Source organism: Chelonia mydas, chromosome 2, assembly GCF_015237465.2.
Source record: "Chelonia mydas isolate rCheMyd1 chromosome 2, rCheMyd1.pri.v2, whole genome shotgun sequence".
Taxonomy (NCBI): domain Eukaryota; kingdom Metazoa; phylum Chordata; order Testudines; family Cheloniidae; genus Chelonia; species Chelonia mydas.
Window position 1 is genome coordinate 257,892,993 of NC_057850.1, and position 20,642 is coordinate 257,913,634.

General features: G+C 57.8%; 2 long non-coding RNA genes across 2 annotated transcripts; both read left to right on the top strand.

Annotated features, from left to right (window-relative positions):
- Positions 1-12,646: 12,646 nt before the first annotated feature.
- LOC122464792 lies at positions 12,647-15,476 on the top strand. The gene is made up of 2 exons (XR_006289175.1): positions 12,647-12,985; positions 15,078-15,476. It is a non-coding gene; the product is annotated as an uncharacterized LOC122464792 (long non-coding RNA).
- A 2,539-nt stretch (positions 15,477-18,015) lies between these two features.
- LOC122464791 lies at positions 18,016-20,333 on the top strand. Its single transcript, XR_006289174.1, has 2 exons — positions 18,016-18,309; positions 19,793-20,333. It is a non-coding gene; the product is annotated as an uncharacterized LOC122464791 (long non-coding RNA).
- The last annotated feature ends 309 nt before the right edge of the window (positions 20,334-20,642 follow it).

Here is a 20,642-nt window from a genome sequence, read left to right on the forward strand (position 1 = left end):
AAATGCAGCAAGAAAGCTTTATCCAGTGTTTAGCTGAAGGAGACAGAAGGGAAATAAGTGGCAGGTTAAATAATTGACCCTTCGTATGCAGTTGGCAGTGTTGTAGTAGCCGTGTCAGGCTCAGGATACTAGAGAGACAAGGTGGGTGAAGTAATAGCTTTGATTGAACTAACCTTGGTGGGGGAGAGAGACGAGCTGTCGAGCTCCACAGAGCTCTTCCTCGGGGCTGGGCAACATCCTCAGAGTGTCACTGCTAAATCCAAGGTAGAACAGGCCGGCTGGTCCAATACAAGATACCAACTCACCCAACTTTTCTCCTTCGTATGCTGGCACCTTCCAGCCAAATGATTGCTTCAGAACACTCTCCACTGCTTAGAGACTAACCAATTTATTTGAGCATAAGCTTTCGTGAGCATCCGATGAAGTGAGCTGTAGCTCACGAAAGCTCATGCTCAAATAAACTGGTTAGTCTCTAAGGTTCCACAAGTACTCCTTTTCTTTTTGCGAATACAGACTAACAAGGCTGTTACTCTGAAACCTCTCCAATGCTTAACACCTTCTTCTTCTTCCAGTTTAACACGGATATTGTGGTAGCACCAAAAGCTGCAACAAAGTTGTGCCCCGTTGTGCTAAGTGGTCCACCAACATAAAATAAATTATGACTATAAAATGCTCCCCTGCAGGTTTTGTCGCATTTTACTCGTCCTCTGGAGGGCCTGACCCAAAGCCTATGGGAGTATGTCCGCTGGCTTTGGATCAGGCTCTGTATGTCTATGCAGGGTGCGAGCCAGTGGAAAATCAGCTTAGCGCTGTGTGCTTGGTATTTCCAAAGGGTCGGGCGCAGTTCTGCTTTATGACGAGCAGTATAATGATTCTGCTGGTCATAACCACTATAGTTAAGTTGCAAACACTTTTTCCGTGTCAGCTGTTTTCACCCATTCATAACATTCAAGATTCTGTGAGGGACCAGACGTTTATACCAGAATATCCAGTGGTATAATGGGTAATGGGAACCAAAGTGCTTCGGAAGGGAGATTAAACCTCCTGCTTCAGGGTTTAAATAAATCTCTGTTGGGGTTAGGAGGAGATGTATCTAGAGAGGCAGATTAGCTCAGATCTGTAGGGCTTTCTACACCTTTGTAAGAGGCAGCTGATACTGGCCACTATCCAAGTCAGGACATTAGGCTAGATGGACCTAGGGTCTTATCCTGTCCGGCAGTTCCTGTTTTACAAAATCTTTACTTTTGGGGCTTAAATGTTCCCTCCTCGGTCACTTCCTCTGTAGGGGGGTTGTTTTTTAAAGTTTACTTGCAAAGTTTTAAGAGGGTTAAAACAATATCTTTTTTCCTATGAACACAAAGGTTCTCCCCACTGTCTCCTCCTGGGGCTAAATCACAAACTGGTGATCTACGCAACGTCGGCCACGGTGCGTGAGCAGGCCTGACTGCTGACGGTGCGCTGTGCTGAGTTTGAACCGATGGGCTTTCTACAGACACAACTTTTGCAAATGAGAACTGAGTACGTGCAACAGGAGTTTCTGTTAAACCGTGGTTCTGCTCTGAAATGGGGCTAAGTAATAACTGCGTCGTCTTCCTCAACTGGGCAGCTCCGAGGGTGTATTTGAAATCAGATGCGCTGGCTTTTAGGGATGGATGTCCGTTTTTCCAGCCCTGTTAGCTCTGGGGAGACACCAGAGCTCTGGGAGGGGGAGCTGGGGGCTATTTTGCCATGTGCATCACCAGCAGAATTGTTTAGAAAGTTCCAATCAATGGGGGGGCGGGGTGCGTGAGAAGGAAAGAAACCGGTTTGGCTCTCGGGGCACGATCCTCCCCTGCCTTGGCCCTCGGTGAATCATTTACACCTGCACAAAATGCTCCCGAGTCAGAATCCTCACTTCCACCAGCGCTGCATCGTACGCCCACTTGGCCCAGGTGTAGATGATTCTGCAGGAGACAAGGCTGGGGAAGTCGGCCGCTCCAATCCCAGAGGGGCTTGCAGGGCTGGTAGTCAGAGCCCTCCCTGCCCATGCCCTCAACCGTTTTACATGTAAACAGGGCCCGTTTGATCTGGAGTCAGAGAGAGGCGATAAACTTGGATTCCCTTGGTGCCCTTTTCAGGGTCGTTATGCCCCTGAGGCTCAATCCTGCACTCACTGAAGCCAGCGGGAGTTTTGTCAGGGGGCGTGACAGAGCCGCTAAGACAGATGTATTTGGGACAGACCAGCCATGCTGCTGTTTGGTTACCGGTCTTACCTCCTTCTTCAGGAGCTGGGTTCGTATGGAAGCTGAGTCACTACATGCACGTCTGCCCCACACACTGTGAGCAAGGGGGCTATGTGTCCCCTGCTTGCCCTTCTCATGAGCTAAAGTGACTCTGTTGAGGAGGGGGTGAGGGAATGGCCAGGAAGGAAGCGTCGCTTTAAGAACCATAGCTAGGTTTGGAAAGAGGCTGGTTAATTTGATCTTTGTAGATAAGGGGCTAAAATAAGGGTAAATAAATCTCATGCTTCAGGGCATAAGCAAGTCGCTGCAGAGGCAAGGAAGGAATCCCCATTCCACACTACACAGCTGGCTAGGGTGGATTCTGGGGCGGGCTTCACCACTCTGAAGCATGGGGATAATAAACTCTGTGTTCCAAAGGGAGCAAGGGTATTTCTTGGCCACTCCCCTCTCAATCCGGACTGCAGCTGTGCGTCGTAGGGAAGGCAGCCCTGCCTTTTTGTAGGGTGCCTGGGAACGTCATGGGATATTTAGTATTCAGCATGCATTGTCTTCAGACTGCTGTAAGGGTCATGTATAGGGCAGATCTCTGCTTTTTTTCTGGGGGAAGCAGCCAAACATGGATCTGTGGTTGCTGTCAGGGAAAAGGGGGTGAACAAAGACCAAAAGATATGGCAGCTGCCGGAGGTGCTCCACATGATCTGGGAGCTGCTCCTATAGCAAGGCTAACAGGGAGCAGGTTGGATCTGCAAGGGGAGCCTTAAGAATGTGGGTAGCAGCTGTGCCCAGGGGTACAGGACTAGCTGCATCTCAGTCCTCTCCCTGATGTGCCAGGCCTCATGCCCTTACCTCTCCTGGGGTGGAATCATGTGATTCTCCCACTCTTAGACCAGGGCCTGGCCTATAGCACCGTGAGATTCACCTGTGCCTACCCCAGCAGCTCTGTCTGGGCTCAGCACCTGCTGTTCTTCCCTTTGGGAGCCTATGATCGTGAGGGAATTCACAGTGACCAGATGGCCTTGTGCAACCAAAGTAACGTTTAACCTTAACTGGAGGAACATAACATAAGAGGAAAAGGATTTTAAATCAACAGGCTGTCTGACGTAAAGCCCTACCACTCTGTGATGGGGCCCCTGGCAGGCCTACCTACTCCAGACATCCCCAGCACTGTCTGTCCATCTGGTCAACTTCTCAGCAACTGCTCCCCTGGCCTCTGGACCGAGAGCAACCTTTTAATTCTTTGCAGTCCTTGTGTTATGCTGGTGCCCAGCCTTGGCATATGATCTCTGCGACTGGGGCTGAGCCCGGAGGTAGGATCTTCACAGCGAGGAGCTCAGGCATTGCCTCTGTCACCCTGAAGCGTTTACCAGGAGGTAGCTTATCTGGAGCTACTGTTTCCCTTCCTGCTTGTTTTTTCCAAGAGACAGCTCACGAAAGCTCATGCTCAAATAAATTGGTTAGTCTCTAAGGTGCCACAAGTCCTCCTTTTCTTCTTTGAACCAACATAGTCATACAGGACCCATCCTGTAACCAGATCACAATTATTACAGAGCAGCGCCCCGTCCGCCACAGCCCGGCTGGGCCATCACGGCAGGGAGACCAAATGCTTTTTAAATAATAAAACCGTGCTGCTGGGGGACGTACTATATAACACGATGTAGCCTGCCAATGTATTCCAGCCGCAGGGCAGTGCTGGGAGCGCTTGTGCGCTTATGCTGCCACCTTAAGGCAGCTCCATGGAGCTACACTTTTTATGTAAGTGCTAGTGAAATACTTGTTCAAAGGCTTCGTGCACAGGAGCTGAGCAGTAGCATTGAGCGGGTCCAGCTGAGCTCAGGGAACCTGTGTGCTAGGCACAGTACATAACACTTTGTGAGAGAAAGGTCTTACCCCAAAGGACTTACAATCTAGGCAGGCAAAGGGCAGGAGCACGGGGGTATCATTGTCCCCATTTCACAGAGGAGAACTGAGGCCCAGAGACGCTAAGTGACTTGCCCAAAATCACACAGGGGCTCGGTGGCAGAGGCAGGAATTAAACCCAGCTCTCTGGAGAGCCGGTCCTGTGCCATAGCCACAAGGCTATCTGCCCCCTTCAGTCTCCTATCTCAATCCTCTGCTGCTGCATACCATCCCACCCTCGTGCCCCCCTCGGCTTCCCAGGAGGATGCAGTGAGAGTTCACAAGCCTACAACAGCAACACCCTGGGTGCCTGTGGGGTTCTTCCGACACGGCCCTGGGGCGACAGTGGAGTACAGCGCAAGGGAGGCAGCGCTGGGCTTGAGGGGACGCGACCTCCCTCTCCAGCGACCTTGGTTTCGCACCTGCACCAGAGGAGGGCTGCTGCTTGTGGAAAGCCCAGCAAGTGTCTACCCACTCCCACTTTCCAGGGGCTCTCAGGCAGCCAGGGCTGCCCTCAGAGGGGCTGGGGCTGGTCCAGGGCTACTCAGATTCAGCACCGCCCTGGGGAAGCTGCTGCTGGGGAAGAGGGGTGAGCATCTACGGGCCTCACATTAACGATGCCCTTCCTGGGCAGAGCTCCTAGAGCACAGACCCCCACGGGCCTTCCTCCAGGGGGGCGGGGGGGTCACTCTTTCTCTCTCACACACAGAGATGGGAGTTTTCAGGCTGGTGGCCAGGAACGGGTTAAGTCTACCTTGGGATCTGGGTCCTGGTGAATGAGTGAGCAGCAGGTGCCGTGGGAGGGCAGAGGCTAGTGCTGCCCCTACCCACACACTGGCAAAGGACCCAGGGAGGAGCAAGGCCTGTGGTGGGGGGGGGGAAGGATAGCTCAGTGGTTTGAGCATTGGCCTGCTAAACCCAGGGTTGTTATTTCAATCCTTGAGGGGCCCATTTAGGGATCTGGGGCAAAAACTGGGGATTAGTCCTGCTTTGAGCAGGGGGTTGGACTAGATGACCTCCTGAGGTCCCTTCCAACCCTGATATTCTATGAAAGGCAGCTGGGGTTCCTGGTGCCTGCCACTCTGTGTCATTGGCCCTGGGGAAGGGGCCATCCGGTATCTGCGAGCCAGCCGGCATGCCCGGGGGGACTCGGCCCAGGGCTGAGAAGCGAAGCCCTTGCAGGGAAGGGCAAAGCGGGGATGGATTCTGAGCCAGCCTGGCCATTGCTAGCCCTCCCCTTCTGAGCCAGGCAAAACACACTGCCCTTCTCCCGCTCTGCTGCTGCAACGGGCAGGGCTGCCCGGCGGTGCCCAGCACCTCAGTCATAGCACTGCCAGGGCGCTGCACAGAGACGGCGCCTTGCACCGGGGTGCCCTGCCCATGGCAAAGCGTGGTACCCCCCGCCCCTCCCCTGTCCCCTGCTGGGAGCCAGCCATGAGGCCTGGAGGTCGCCCTCTGCTGCCCCCTGGTGGCTGCTGCCTAGCACTCCTTGAAAGCAGAACCATTTGTTTAAAACTTGCATTTCTGCTCTTTGTACCGGTTCAGGGAGCCTGCCTTCCTCTTCCGCAGAGCCCACTGGGGACAGCGTGGGTCTCTCTTTGGACACTGAAACCCGCAAGACATTCAGGGGAGTGAAGGGGTTGAAGTCTAATTACCTTTCTGTGAGCGATCACTAATGACAAAGGACACCTAATAATCCCCACTCCCCACCTCCCCCACCCACAAAGGAGCCCTAAGCAATGTACAAGGGGGCCTTGCCCACCCCTGCTCTGTTGGTGGGAGAGGTCAAGTGGCAGCAGCTTCTGGAAGCCTCAATGGATTGTGTGTTTCAGGTGGTGGTGGGGAGGTGGGGGCAGCGGGTGCAGCTCACAGAACTCTGGCCTCCTGCAGGAGCTGCTCTGTGTCCAGGTATCTATTGTGGTTTATTGAAAACTGTGTCAAAATTGTACGCTATCACTTTAAACGCTCAGCGGGGTTTCCTGGTCCTCCTTGCAGGTCAGGGGCTCTGTAGGGAAGCTAGCAGAGTCAGTCTGCAAAGAGCCAGCCTAGAGCAAGGTGGGATGAGCTGTGCCGCTCTGATTTAGGGAGCAGCCTGCTTTGTCTCTTTCTGTATTTGGTTCTTGTGAGTTAAGTTTCTGGATACTAAGAAATTAAAGTCGTGCTATGTTGCAATTTCCAACAAAAATGTTTCATATTTTTAGCTATTTTCTCTGTTTGTGGTGGTGAACATAACACCTGCGTGGCCCACTCACTGTAAAATCTGCGTGCCTTTCAAACGAAACTCACTATCTCTGTGTGTGTGTGTGTGTGTGATAGTGACAAAGCTACATTGTGTGTGTGTGTGTGTGTGTGTGTGTGTGAGTGTGTAGCTCATAGTGACAAAGCTACATTAACGAGATGGGTTTTGCATTTGGGCCTGATCACAGTGATTCTTGTGGCAGTCAGTTCCATAATTGTTATTTGTATCACCGCAACACCTAGAGGCTCCAGCCAAAATCAGGGCCCCAGTGGGAAAGGCACTGTACATACACATAGCGAGACAGTCCCTGCTCCAAGAAGCTTACAGTTTCACTAGGCCAGGCAGAGAAAGGGTGGGAGAGGGAACAGAAAGGGGAAGGTACTTGCCCAATGTCAGATGTAGTGCCAGGAGTTGGAAGCTAGGTTCTCTGAGTCATAGTCCAATGCCTTATCCACTAGCATGCTGTCCGGTTCCTAGGGAAGTTCTGTCTCCTGCTTCCACAGGCCCTCTATGGCTGACTGTTTCACCGTTCCCGTGGAATAACAACAATTAATAATACCTTTCCCTCATGTAGCCCGTTCCATCACACAGCTGTTGCGTAAAGTTAGGGGCCATGGAGGCAGAGTCATAGCTCAGGATGATCCCAGGGAGGGCTTTGAGTACCCAGATGGAGACCCCGCACTGGTCTCTGTATCCAGTGGGGAGCCAGTGCGGCGAGCCGCGCAGTCCCAGCAGCTGTAGTGTTTGGTACCAGCCGAAGCTCACGCATTCTGCTTGGCTCCATTCCCAGAGAGAACAATCGAGCCAGGAGCTCACTGCGGCATGGGTAACTGTGCTCAGATCCGTGTGTGTTAGTACAGGGCGGATTCTTCTGGCCAACCTCAGATAGCAACGAGTGGTTTTAATTGTTGTCTGGCCATCCATCACATTGAGGAATCCAATAGGATCCTGAGGATTTCATGTTCCACTCAACTGGCAGGTGCGGTCATAGAATCATAGAATATCAGGGTTGGAAGGGACCTCAGGAGGTATCTAGTCCAACCCCCTGCTCAGAGCAGGACCAATTCCCAACTAAATCATCCCAGCCAGGGCTTTGTCAAGCCAGGCCTTAAAAACCGCTAAGGATCCCCAAGAATCCCGCAAGGAGACACATCCCGAGAGGACGATGAGACGCCTGTGGCTGGTGCTATTGCTCATACAGGCATTGGCCGGGGATGCCCTGGCTGGGCCCATCCTGCAGCAGCCGCTGGTGAGTCCTGCACCCGGGGCCCTGAGCACGTCCCTGCAGGGAGGCTCTTTGCCTCGTGCCCCTTCCTGGGGATCCCTGGGGGTGGGATGTGGTCAGATACAGGGTCGCTCTGACGGGATGCTCTGTGAGGCACCAGGCACCCTCCCTCCCCTATCGCTGCTGTGGGAATCACATCTCCCCACACAGGGGATCCACGGGCTCCCCAGAAATGGCCCTGCCCCATGGGAGATTCTCACTGACCCCTGACCTGATGAGCCAAACCTTCCATATGGCGTGGGGACGGCCCCTGGACCCAGCCTTCCCATCCCGACTTCTTCCCTGGGGGGGCAGCTGTAGGTGGGGGGGGCTGAGCCGGTGGATCGGTCGCCAGCTCCTCATCAGCTCTGGGGAAAGAGGCTCCCTTCAGAGCAGGAAACGTGAGCCGGTTCCCGGCCAATGGGAGCTGCGGAGTCAGCACTCAGGGTGGGGACAATATGGGGAGCCCCCGTGGCCGCCTGTATGCCTAGGAGCTGGAGGGACATGCCGGCCGCTTCCCAGGAGTCGCGCCGCAGAGCCGGGCAGGGATCCTGCCAGTCCCTCTGCGCCACCAACCAGACTTTTAACAGCCTGGTCAGTGGTGCTGACCGTGGCCGCCAGAGGCCAGCACACAGAATCACCTGGCCGCCCTTGAGCTGGAGCGACATGCCAGCCACTATTCCACGGGTAAGCACTGCCCGGGCCCCGCGCCCTGCACTCGTCCCACATCCCAACCCCCTACCCCAGCTCGGAGCCCCCTCCTGCACCCAAACTCCCTCCCGGACGCCACAGCCCCTCCTGCATCCCAACCCCCTGCTCCAGCCCTGAACCCCCTTCCACACTGCGAACCCCTCGGCCCCACACGCCAGCTGCGAGCCCCATCCTGCACCCCAACCCCTCATCCCTGTCCCCATCCCAGACCCCGCACCCCCAGCTGGAGCCCTCACCCCCTCCTGCACCCCAATCCTCTACCCCAGCCCAGAGCCCCTTCCCACACTGAACCCCTCGGACCCAGTCTGGAACCCCCATCCTGCACCCCGAACCCCTGATCCCTGGCCCCACCCTAGAGCCTGCACCCCCAGCTGGAGCCCTCACCCCCTCCTGCACCCCAACCCACAACACCAGCCCTGTGAAAATGAGCGAGGGTGGGGGAGAGGGAGCAATGGAGGGAGGGGGGATGGAATGAGCAGGAGCAGGGCCTCAGGGAAGGGGCAGGGCAGGAGCAGGACAAGGGTGTTCAGTTTCCTGTGATTAGAAAGTTGGCAACCCTAATGCTGACAGGCCCTGTGGCTCTCCCAGGCTCGCTGCCTCGCAGCCTGGGCGGGCTGGGACCCACACCCGGGGTCTCTCTAGTGCCAGCCTGGAGCGGCCAGCCATGGAGTGGGCCGGTGCCTCCAGCTCCTCCAGCCCCCAGCGCTGTGTCTCGCCCGTGTGTGTTTCAGGGCGCGAGAGTGAGACAGGCCGCGTGGCCGCAGAAACACAGAACGATGCACGAGACATGGTTCCCGGGCTGCCCCATAATGCTGGGCTCCATCAACCCTTTGAGATGGAAAGGCTGAACAGATGCCTCAGCTGGGGAGGTGATGGCGCCTCCGGTCTCTTCGCTCTGGCTGGGCCCAGTTGCCCTCCACCCCCCACCTGTTCCCCGGCACTGCTGAGCTGTCGGCCAAGGTAACACGTCAGGAGTGAGCTTGCTGCTGGCTGCGGGGTACAGAAGCTCCCAGGCCCTGCTGCGCGCTGTGGGTGGAGGCCACGACTGGACCGTGTGGGTCGTGGGAGGCTCGTTCCCTCCGTGCCAGGCGATGAACCTGCTTTGCTGAGCCTGGAGCTTCCCGTGTGTTTTCCATTTATTCACTCGCATCAATAAAAGCAGGAACTTCTGAGCCTGGCTCCCTCATTCCCAACAGCCCCAGCTCGAAGGGGCGCAGGGCAGGGTCCCGTAGGCAGCCGCTGCAGTAACCCCATACCTGCTCCTCTCCAGTGGGGAGCAAGGCTGCGTCCGGAGCACACCAGGAGTGAGGCCCATGGAGCCGGGTCTCCTCCTGCCTGCCCATGGGTAGCACTAGGCCCTGCCCCAGCCTCCACTCTGACAGCTGGGACCTCACCCATGTCCTGACACCAAAGGGAGTGGCCGGTTCCCAGGCTCCCAGCCAGGCCAAGAGGAGACAGGGTGCTGGGAAGGGCTTTTGGTCAAGGGGACATGGGGCTGGATGAAGTCTCTAGGGAGAAGCCAGGCTGCCCTGGCCTCCCAGTGCTGGGGACCCTCCTCCCCGGCCTGTATTGCCAATGGGACCCACCCAGAGGTGCTGACCTTTGGTTTTGCCAGTGGGTGCCCCACCCCTTAAAGGCAGAAAGGAGCGAGTGGTGGGGCAGCCTTGATCAACAGCTGATTGGCGGCGCAGACACTGAAGAGCTGATGGGGGGGTGCAGGGCCAGCTGCTGAACAGCTGATTGGCAGCCACCCCCCAGAGCCTACAGACCTGTAGCCCCAGCCAGCCCCATGGGTGCTGAGCACCCCCTAATATTTCTCTGCAGGTGCTTGAGCCCCTGAGCACCCATGGAGTTGGCACCAATAGACCCAGCTCCTCAGGGTCTCTACAATGGGCATCAGGTCATGGGGCAGGGAGGGTCTGCCACAGAGTTGGCAGGGCAGCAGCTGCTTGTTGGCCCATCAGTGGGGGGGAGGGGGGCACTGACTGAACTGGTGCACGAGAGAAGTTTCTTTCCTCTGCAGCAGCAGGGCCTGGCTGGCACCACAGCAGGTCGGCCACCAACGTGGATGGGCCACTGGCCTGACCCTGTTTGGAGCCAACGGATGTCACTGCTTCCCCTGTGGGAGGGGCTGCCGTTTAACAACACGAGGTGTCCGTGGTCTCATCTCTCCCACCCTCCCCAGAGCCCAGTCGCACAGGGGGCGGAACAGACATTAATGGGGCCTTATCGGCCATTTCTTTTTCAGTCTCAGTCCTGCCGTTAGGCCAACACTTTCCAATGTGCCCAGGAATATTGGCTCTCTTAGTTCATGGGGTCCCCTCCTGACACATGCAGGGCCTGGGTTTCCGAAGGGCTGAGTGGGAGGAGAGGGCTGCCCAGGTGTCTCAGACAATCAGGCTCTAGGTGTCGCAAATGAGGAACCCGGAAACTGGAACAGCCAAAATCCACGGCCACTTTGGAAATTTTTTACCCTAATTTCTTCATGGCTGTGAGGCCACGTGCCCCGTCCACTAGCTCTGAATTTTAACCCCATGACTGGAGACCACGATTTACAAAAGAGACTCATGAGTTTGGGTGCCCAACTCCAGACACCTTCAAGGTACGTGATATTCAAACACGTCTCAGCCCCCACACTCAGAATGGCTGGGTCCCGTAGGGCAGATAAAGTTGGGCCCCAAAGTCACCAGTCTGTTTAGAAAATCTTGGCCTCTGACTTTATCACACAGAACCATTCCCAGTGGCGCAGGTATCTCAACGCACGTCATAGAATCATAGAATATCAGGGATGGAAGGGACCTCAGGAGGTCATCTAGTCCAACCCCCTGCTCAAAGCAGGACAAACCCCAACTAAATCATCTCAGCCAGGGCTTTGTGAAGCCGGGCCTTAAAAACCTCTAAGGAAGGAGATTCCACCACCTTCCTAGGTAACCCATTCCAGTGCTTCACCACCCTCCTAGTGAAATAGTGTTTCCTAATATCCAACCTAGACCACCCCCACTGCAACTTGAGACCATTGCTTCTTGTTCTGTCATCTGCCACCACTGAAAACAGCTGAGCTCCATCCTCTTTGGAACTCTTCAGGTAGTTGAAGGCTGCTATCAAATCCCCCCTCACTCTTCTCTTCCGCAGACTAAATAACCCCAGTTCCCTCAGCCTCTCCTTGTAAGTCATATGCCCCAGCCCCCTGATGATTTTCGTTGCCCTCCGCTGGACTCTCTCCAATTTGTCCACATCCCTTCTGTAGTGGGGGGACCAAAACTGGACAAAATACTCCAGGTGTGGCCTCACCAGTACCGAATAGAGGGGAATGATCACGTCCCTCGATCTGCTGGCAATGCTCCAACTAATACAGCCCAATATGCCGTTGGCTTTCTTGGCAACAAGGGCACAATGACTCATATCCACCTTCTCGTCCACTGTAATCCCCAGGGTCTTTTCACCACAGCCCTGACCTGCTCCCTGTCACCGGGCAGGAAATGGAAGAAGAGTCGCATTGAACACACACAAGCTGCAGCACCTGCCTCAGCCAAAATAATTCATGTAATTAACCCTTTACTGGCGCTGCCCTTTCCTCCTCCTCCCCTCCCTTGTGCACACACAAGCCTAGAAGTTGTACACACGGGTGTGTGGGGATTACCCAAGCCTCAGGGGGACTTGACCTTCCCTCAGACAGGTAAGAGGGGAGTCGACACTGAGATTTTTATTCAAATTCCCCACGTTCCCTTCCCCAGGTTTGGCTCCTCCCGGTGGTGAGAATACAGGGAGTGCAGACAGGGGTGCAGGAGGGGGCCAGTGTTTTGAGCACTGTGGTGTCTAACCCTGTTCAGAGCAGGCCTGCACACCATGGGGGGTAAAACACACTCACATACCTTCCTAGTCACCCTCAGTCCCCCTTTTCCTGACATCACCCCGGGATGCTGCGTTCCAGCCCCGTGGCTCTGAGCAGCGCTGCCATGTAAGCGGTGGGAGCCCCACGGCTTTGACTCCTTTAACACTGGGCTGATCAGACGCCCTGGAGATGCCGTGTAGTGACTGTCGGGGCTGACGGCTCAGTGTGAGAGACTAAGTATCACCTACGAGGAACGGGGCAGAACAGTCTGTCTTAACTCAGCCTGCCCCTCACTCCCACCCCCAAACTCCCCAGGAGAGGGATCTGCCCAGGCCCAGGGTCTATGGGTGATGTTACAAAGTAGTTCTTGCTCCAGGTTTCCATGCGGTGAGGAAATCTGCTGGAGAGATCCGTTAAGTGGCAGTTTCAGTGTATTGCACACGAGGCACTTGCCTGTTTCCCTGTGGGCAGGGGGGGGGGAGGTCCCTAAACCCCCAAGGTACCTCCCAATGTGAGAGGGGGAAAGGCTGGTTAAAAACCTCTCGCACCCGCCAGTCACTCACACAAACCCCAGCCCCACACGAGGCCGAGGCCCGTCTCCCAGGGGAATTGGTAGCAGAGCTCGACGGTCCCGTGAGGAGACGCAGCCCGAGGGGACGATGAGGCGTCTGTGGCTGGTGCTGCTGCTGGTTCTGGCGCTGGCCGGGGCTGCCCTGGCTGGGCCCGTCCTGCAGCAGCCGCGGGGCGTGGAGGGTCCCAGCGCGGTGGCAGCGCATGATGGGGCATCAGCCCAGGTGGACGGAGCCCAAGAGCAGCCGCTGGTGAGTCCTGCACCCGTGGCCCTGAGCACGTCCCTGCAGGGAGGCTCTTTGCCTCGTTCCCCTTCCTGGGGATCCCTGGGGGGTAGGATGGGATCCGATACAGGGTCGCTCTGGCAGGATGCTCTGTGTGGAGCCATGGACCCTCCCTCCCCACGTCCCCACTGTGGGAATTATATTTCCCCACCCAGGGGATCCACAGACTCCCCAGAAATGACCCTGCCCTGTGGGAGATTCTCACTGACCCCTGCCCTGACCAGCCGAACCTTCCGTATGGGGCAGACCCGGCCCCTGCACCCAGCCTCCCCCCGCCCTCTCCCCAGGGCGGGCAGCTGTAGCTGGGGAGGGCTGAGCTGGTGGATCGTCCGACAGCTCCTCCTCAGCTCTGGGCAAAGGGGCTCCCTTCAGAGCAGGAAATGCGAGCCTGGCCCCATGGCCTGGCTCCGATTCAGGGCTGAGCTTTAGGGGGCAGGGGGCAAAGGGATGACAGAGGGAGAACATGGGGAGAAGCCTGCCCGGAAAAGCCAGGGGGAGTGCGAGATGTCCTGGCTGCAGAGCGCCCCCTGCTGGACGTGCGGTGAGCGTCACCCCACCACAGGGGTAATTCGCTCTCGGTCCCTGTGGAGCATCAGCACCCAGCTCGCCTCCCCGCCTGCTCGGCCAATGAGAGTTTGCCGTGGTGATGTAACGCCTCCGTCACGCTCCCTGCAGGGAGCTGGGGCGGCTCCTGCTCATGTCTCTCTTGCCCAGCCCTGGTTGGGAGGTTCCTGCTTTGCCCCCAGGCTCCTACATGCTGGGAGCCCAGACAACGCCCAGTGCCCAGGGCCCCTCATGCCTGCAGGGGACAGAAGCCGAGAGGGCCCATGGCTGAGCCAGGCAGGGCAGGGCCCACTTTGGACCCCCCACTGCAATACAGACAGGGCCTGGGCACAGTCGATCAGTGGGCGTGGCCCCTGGGGGCTGACGCGTCTCGTGGGGGGGGACGGGGCTCAGCTGGGACCAATGCAAAGGGGACCCTGGCGGCTCTGGTCAGCACCACTGACCAGGCTGGTAAAAGTCCAGTTCGTGGCGCAGGGGGCTGGCAGCCTCCCTGCCTGGCTCCGCGGTGCAGCTCCCGGGAAGCAGCTGGCATGTACCTCCAGCTCCTAGATGTACGAGTGGCCGTGGGGGCTCCTCAGCTCTCATTGGCTGGGATTCATGGCCAAGGGAGCTCTGAGGGCAGCGCATGCTGGTGGGGACAGCACACAGAATCACCTGGCTGCCCCCGAGCTGGAGCGCCACCTAGAGCCCGCGCCCTGCCCCGCACCCCAACCCCCTACCCCAGCTCGGAACCCTCTTCTGCACCCAAACTCCCTCCCGGATGCCACAGCCCCTCCTGCATCCCAACCCCCTGCTCCAGCTCGGAGCCCCCTCCTGCACCCAAACTCCCTCCCGAATGCCACAGCCCCTCTTGCATCCCAACCCCCTGCCCCAGCTCGGAGCCCCCTCCTGCACCCAAACTCCCTCCCAGACCCCACAGCCCCTCCCGCATCCCAACCCTCTGCTCCAGCCCAGAGCCCCCTCCTGCACCCAAACTCCCTCCCAGACCCCATGCCCCCTTCTGCATCCCAACCCACTGCTCCAGCCTGGAGCCCCCTGCCACACTCTGAACCTCTCAGCCCACCCACAGCCTGAAGCCCACTCCGGCACCCCAATCTCCTGATCCCTGGCCTCACCCTAGAGCCTGCACCCCCAGCCAGAGCCCTCACCCCCTCCCGCACCCCAACCCACAGCACCAGCCCTGTGAAAATGAGAGAGGGTGGGGGAGAGGGAGCAACGGAGGGAGGGGGGATGGAATGAGCAGGAGCAGGGCCTCGGGGAAGGGGCAGGGCAGGAGCAGGACAAGGGTGTTCAGTTTCCTGTGATTAGAAAGTTGGCAACCCTAATGCTGACAGGCCCTGTGGCTCTCCCAGGCTCGCTGCCTCGCAGCCTGGGCGGGCTGGGCCCCACACCCGGGGTCTCTCTAGTGCCAGCCTGGAGCGGCCAGCCATGGAGTGGACCGGTGCCTCCAGCTCCTCCAGCCCCCAGCGCTGTGTCTCGCCCGTGTTTGTTTCAGGGCGCGAGAGTGAGACGGGCCGTGCGGCGAACATGGCGACCAGGCAGTTTCTCAGTCGTAGGCATAGTCATCAGAGGTGGAATCTGGAAAGTGTGAACAGTCATCGGCACCTCCGGTCTCTTCGCTCTGGCTGGGCCCAGACGGCCCCCCCGCCCCCACCTGTTCCCCGGCACTGCTGAGCTGTCAGCCAAGGTGACACGTCAGGAGTGCGCTTGCTGCTGGCTGCGGGGTACAGAAGCTCCCAGCCCCTGCTGAGCTCTACGGGCGGAGGCCACGACTGGGCCCTGTCGGTCGTGGGAGGCTCATTCCCTCCATGCCGGGCGATGAATCCGCTTTGAGCCTGGAGCTTCCCGTGTGTTTTGCATTTATTCACTTGCACCAATAAAAGCAGGAACCTCTTAGCCTGGCTCCCTCATTCCCAACAGCCCCGGCTTGAAGGGGCGCAGGGCAGGGTCCCATAGGCAGCCTAGAGCTCCCAGCCCCTGCAGTACCCCCATCCCCGCTCCTCTCCAGTGGGGAGCAAGGCTTTGTCTGGAGCACACCTGGAGCGAGGGCCATGGAGCCGGCTCCTCTCGCCTGCCCAGGGGTAGCACTAGGCCCTGCCCTGGCCCCCACTATGACAGCTGGGACCTGACCCTGTGTCCTGACACCGAAGGGAGTGGTCAGTTCCCAGGCTCCCAGCCAGGCCATGAGGAGACACGATGCGGGAAGGGTCTTTGCTCACGGGGACATGGGGCGGGATGAAGTCTCTAGGGAGAAGCCAGGGGGCGACCCTCCTCCCCTGGCCTGTATTGCCAATGGGACCCAGCCACAGGTGCTGATTTTGGTTTTGCTGGTGGGTGCCTCACCCCGGCGTCGTCCACTCTCCCGAGGCCCCACCACCACACTCCACCTCTTCCCGTCCCCCTCGGCCCTCTCCCCCAAGACCCGCTCCTCTGTGCGCCTCCCACCCACCCACTTGCTCCTTTCTGCCTCTCCTGCCTTAAGGGCAGAGAGGAGTGAGTAGCAGGGCAGTCCCTCTCTACAGCTGATCAGCAGCACAGACACTGAACAGCTGTTTGGCAGCCACCCCCAGAGCTGCCAGAGAAGCAGCACTGGCCAGCCCTGTGGGTGCTGAGCACCCCCCAATATTTCTCTGCAGGTGCTTGAGCCCCTGAGCACCCATGGAGTCGGCGCCAATAGACCCAGCTCTACAGGGTCTGTGCGATGGGCATCGGGTCATGGGGCAGGGAGGGTCTGCCACAGAGCTGGCAGGGCAGCAGCTGCTCATTGGCCCATGGACGGGGGGGGCACTGACTGAAGCAGCAGGGCCTGGCTGGCACCACAGCAGGTCGGCCACCAATGTGGATGGGCCACTGGCCTGACCCTGTTCGGAGCCAACTGATGTCACTGCTTCCCCGGTCGGAGGGGCTGCTGTTTAACGACACGAGGTGTCCGTGGTCTCATCTCTCCCACCCTCCCCAGAGCCCAGTCGCACAGGGGGCGGAACAGATATTAATGGGGCCTTATCAGCCATTTCTTTTTCATTCTCAGTCCTGCCATTAGGCCAACACTTCCCAATGTGCCCAGGAATATTGGCTCTCTTAGTTCATAGGGTCCCCTCCTGACACATGCAGGGCCTGGGTTTCCGCAGGGCGGAGCAGGAGGAGCTGCCGAGGTGCCTCAGACAATCAGGCTCTAGGTGTCGCAAATGAGGAACCCGGAAACTGAAACACCCAAAATCCACGGCCACTTTCGCCATTTTCAACCTAAATGTCTCCATGGCTGTGGGGCCACGTGCCCCGTCCCCTAGCTCTGAACTTTAACCCCGCCACTGGAGACCACAATTTACAAAAGTGTCTCGTCAGGGTCAGTTTGGGTGCCCAACTCCAGCCACCTTTGAGGTACGTGATTTTCAGACACGTCTCAGCCCCCACAGGCGGATTGGCTGGGCCCTGCAGGGCGGCTCAAGTTGAGACCCCAAACTCACCAGCCAGTTTGGAAAATCTTGGCCTCTGGTTTCTCACACAGAACCATTCCCAGCGGCGATGCACCTCAGCACAGCCCTGACCTGCTCCCTGTCACCGGGCAGGAAATGGAAGCAGAGTCGCATTGAACACACACAGGCTGCAGCACCTGCTGCCTCAGCCAAAATAATTCATGTAATTAACCCTTTACTGGCGCTGCCCTTTCCTCCTCCTCCCCTCCCTTGTGCACACACAAGCCTAGATGTTGTACACACGGGTGTGTGGGGAACCCCAGGGCTTACAGCGACTGACCTTCCCTTAGACAGGCATGGGGGAGAGGTCAACACTGAAATTTTCATCCAAATTTCCCATCTTCCCTACCCCAGGTTCGGCTCAGCTCGGTGGTGAGAATACAGGGAGTGCAGACAGGGATGCAGGAGGGGGCCAGTGTTTTCAACACTGTGGTGTCTAACCCTGTTCAGAGCGGGCCTGCACTCCATGGGGGTAAAACACACTCACATACCTTCCTAGTCACCCTCAGACCCCCTTTTCCTGACATCACCCCGTGGCTCTGAGTAGCTCTGCCATGTACGCGGTTGGAGCCCCACGGCTTTGACTCCTTTAACACTGGGCTGATCAGACGCCCTGGAGATGCAGCGTAGTGACTGTCGGGGCTGACGGCTCAGTGTGAGAGACTAAGTATCACCTACGAGGAACGGGGCAGAACAGTCTGTCCTAACTCAGCCTGCCCCTCACTCCCACCCCCAAACTCCCCAGGAGAGGGGTCTGCCCGGGCCCAGGGTCTATGGGAAACGTTACAAAGTAGTTCTTGCTCCAGATTTCCATGCATTGAGGAAACCTACTGGAGAGATCCGTTAAGTGGCAGTTTCAGTGTATTGCACATAAGTCACTTGTCTGTTTCCCGGGGGAGGAGGGGGGAGAAGGAGGCTCCTAAACCCCCAAGATACCTCCCCGTGTGGGAGAGGGGAAGGATGGTTAAAAACCTCTCGCACCCGCCAGTCGCTCACACAACCCCCAGCCCCACACGAGGCCAAGGCCCCTCTCTCAGCGGAACTGGTAGCAGAGCTCGACAGTCCCGTGAGGAGACGCAGCCCGAGGGGACGATGAGGCATCTGTGGCTGGTGCTGCTGCTGGTTCTGGCGCTGGCCGGGGCTGCCCTGGCTGGGCCCGTCCTGCAGCAGCCGCGGGGCGTGGAGGGTCCCGGCGTGGTGGCAGCGCGTGATGGGGCATCAGCCCAGGTGGATGGAGCCCAAGAGCAGCCGCTGGTGAGTCCTGCACCCGGGGCCCTGAGCACGTCCCTGCAGGGAGACTCTTTGCCTCGTGCCCCTTCCTGGGGATCCCTGGGGGGTGGGATGGGATTGGATACCGGGTCGCTCTGGCAGGATGCTCTGTGTGGAGCCAGGGACCCTCCCTCCCCACGTCCCCACTGTGGGAATTACATCTCTCCACCCAGGGGATCCACGGGCTCCCCAGATATGACCCTGCGCTGTGGGAGATTCTCACTGACCCCTGCCCTGACCAGCCGAACCTTCCGTATGGGGCAGACCCGGCCGCTGCACCCAGCCTCCCCCGGCCCTCTCGCCGGGGGGAGCAGCTGCAGTGTGGCCTATATAGCAGGGCTCTTCCCTCCTGCCTTTACTTGAGCGGTAGCCTCTGTCCTCTAGTCTTGACTCTCAGACAGCTGGGACCCAGCCAATATCCGCCTATCTGGTGACTAACTGGTCCCCAGGGTCCAAGCTAGGCCACAGAGAGGCATGGTGCTGGGAAGGGGCTGTGCTCACAGGGAAATGGGGCTGAATCAAGTCTCCAAGGAGACAGTGGGACACAACAGGCATTAAAGGGACAATTGAATAAGTCTCTGAGTCATCTCTTTAGGCCAACATTTTCCAATGTGTCCCGGAATTTTGGCTTCCCATCCCCCAAACACCCCAGGGGAGGGGTCTGGCTGGGCCCAGGGTATATGGTCGACGTTACAAAATAGTTATTGCTCCAGTTTTCCATGCGGTGAGGAAATCTGCTGGAGAGATCCGTTAAGTGGCAGTTTCAGTGTGTTGCACATGAGGCCCTTCCCTGTTTCCCTGGGGGAGGGAGGAGGCTCCTAAACCCCCACGGTACCTCCCCGTGTGGGAGAGGAGAAGGCTGGTTAAAAACCTCTCACTCCCACCAGTCCCTTACACAGCTCCCAGCCCCACTAGTGGCTGACTCCCAGAAGCAGGTGAGTTTTCTGGCAGATGCTGAGTCCAATGAGGAGACGCAGCACAAGAGGACAACAAGGTGTCGGTGGCTGGTGGCTCAGCAAGGTATAGCACAGAGCCTGAGGCAATCCAGACCCCTCACAATAGCCCAGTTATGTTTCATCCCCCCACCGGCTGTTCCCTATTTTCCATTGCTTTGTCCTCACTGGTTTTTAATTTGCTCACGTTCTCCCATTTCTCTCAGGAGACTATTTCAGCTCAAAAGACTCCCGTAAGGATTTTAACACTCCGTCTGCAGCTAGGTCGTCACCGCTGAAAGAGGAGGTGTGCTTTACATCGTGTTCGCTGTCTGGAAGCCACTGGAGCTGTGCTCATTTTGATCAGCAGAGACCACAGAGTTCAGGCCTCAGCCCAACCTCTGGAAAGGAGGGGAGGGAGGAGAGGGCACATTGGAAACCAGTCTGGGCTGGTGCTTTTAAACACTTCCTTGCCCTGCCCCCACTTGTTCACTCTTCTCTCTAAATTCTCGCTCTCTCCAATTAATTTGTTGCAGGGAGTGAGAGTGGAAAGGGCCGCATGGGGACTGAGAAACCGAACCATATTCAGCTGGTGTGACCCATCGAGACCTGGCTGCCTGTCACTATTTGGCTACCATATTGACTTTCACTAAGCTTGTTGCTGCTGGAACCAACCCCTCAAGCTGGGAGCATTTCAGGCCTGCACGCCCCTGCCTCGGATCACCAGAGCTGTGTGCGCCAGCCACTCTGATCCAAACACCCCTTTCCAGGCGTCACATGCTGCTGATTCTCCCCTCACTGGTTTTACACCCGTGTATCCCCATGACCTCACTGGAGTCACTCCTGATTTACACCAGTGTGAATCCGGCCCTAAAAAGCATGAGCTTGCTGTTGGCTGTGGGGTATGGAAGCCCCCAGCCCCTCCTGAGCGCTGTGGGCAGAGGCCACGACTGGGCCATGTTGGTCATGGGAGGCTCATTCCCTCTGTGCCGAGCGATGAACCCGCTTTGCTGAGCCTGGCGCTTCCCATGTGTTTTGCATTTATTCACTTGCATCAATAAAAGCAGTAACCTCTGAGCCTGGCTCCCTCATTCCCAACAGCCCCAGCTCGAAGGGACGCAGGGCACGGTCCCATAGGCAGCCCAGAGCTCCCAGTCGCTGCAGTAACCCCATCCCTGCCCCTCTCCAGTGGGGAATAAGACCCCGTCCCCAGCACAGCTGGAGCAAGGCCCATGGAGCCAGGTTTCCTCCTGCCTGCCCATGGGTAGCACTAGGCCCTGCCCCAGCCTCCACTCTGACAGCTGGGACCTAACCCATGTCCTGACACTGGGGGGAAGTGGCCGGTTCCCAGGCTCCCAGCCAGGCCACAAGGCAGCACACTGCCAA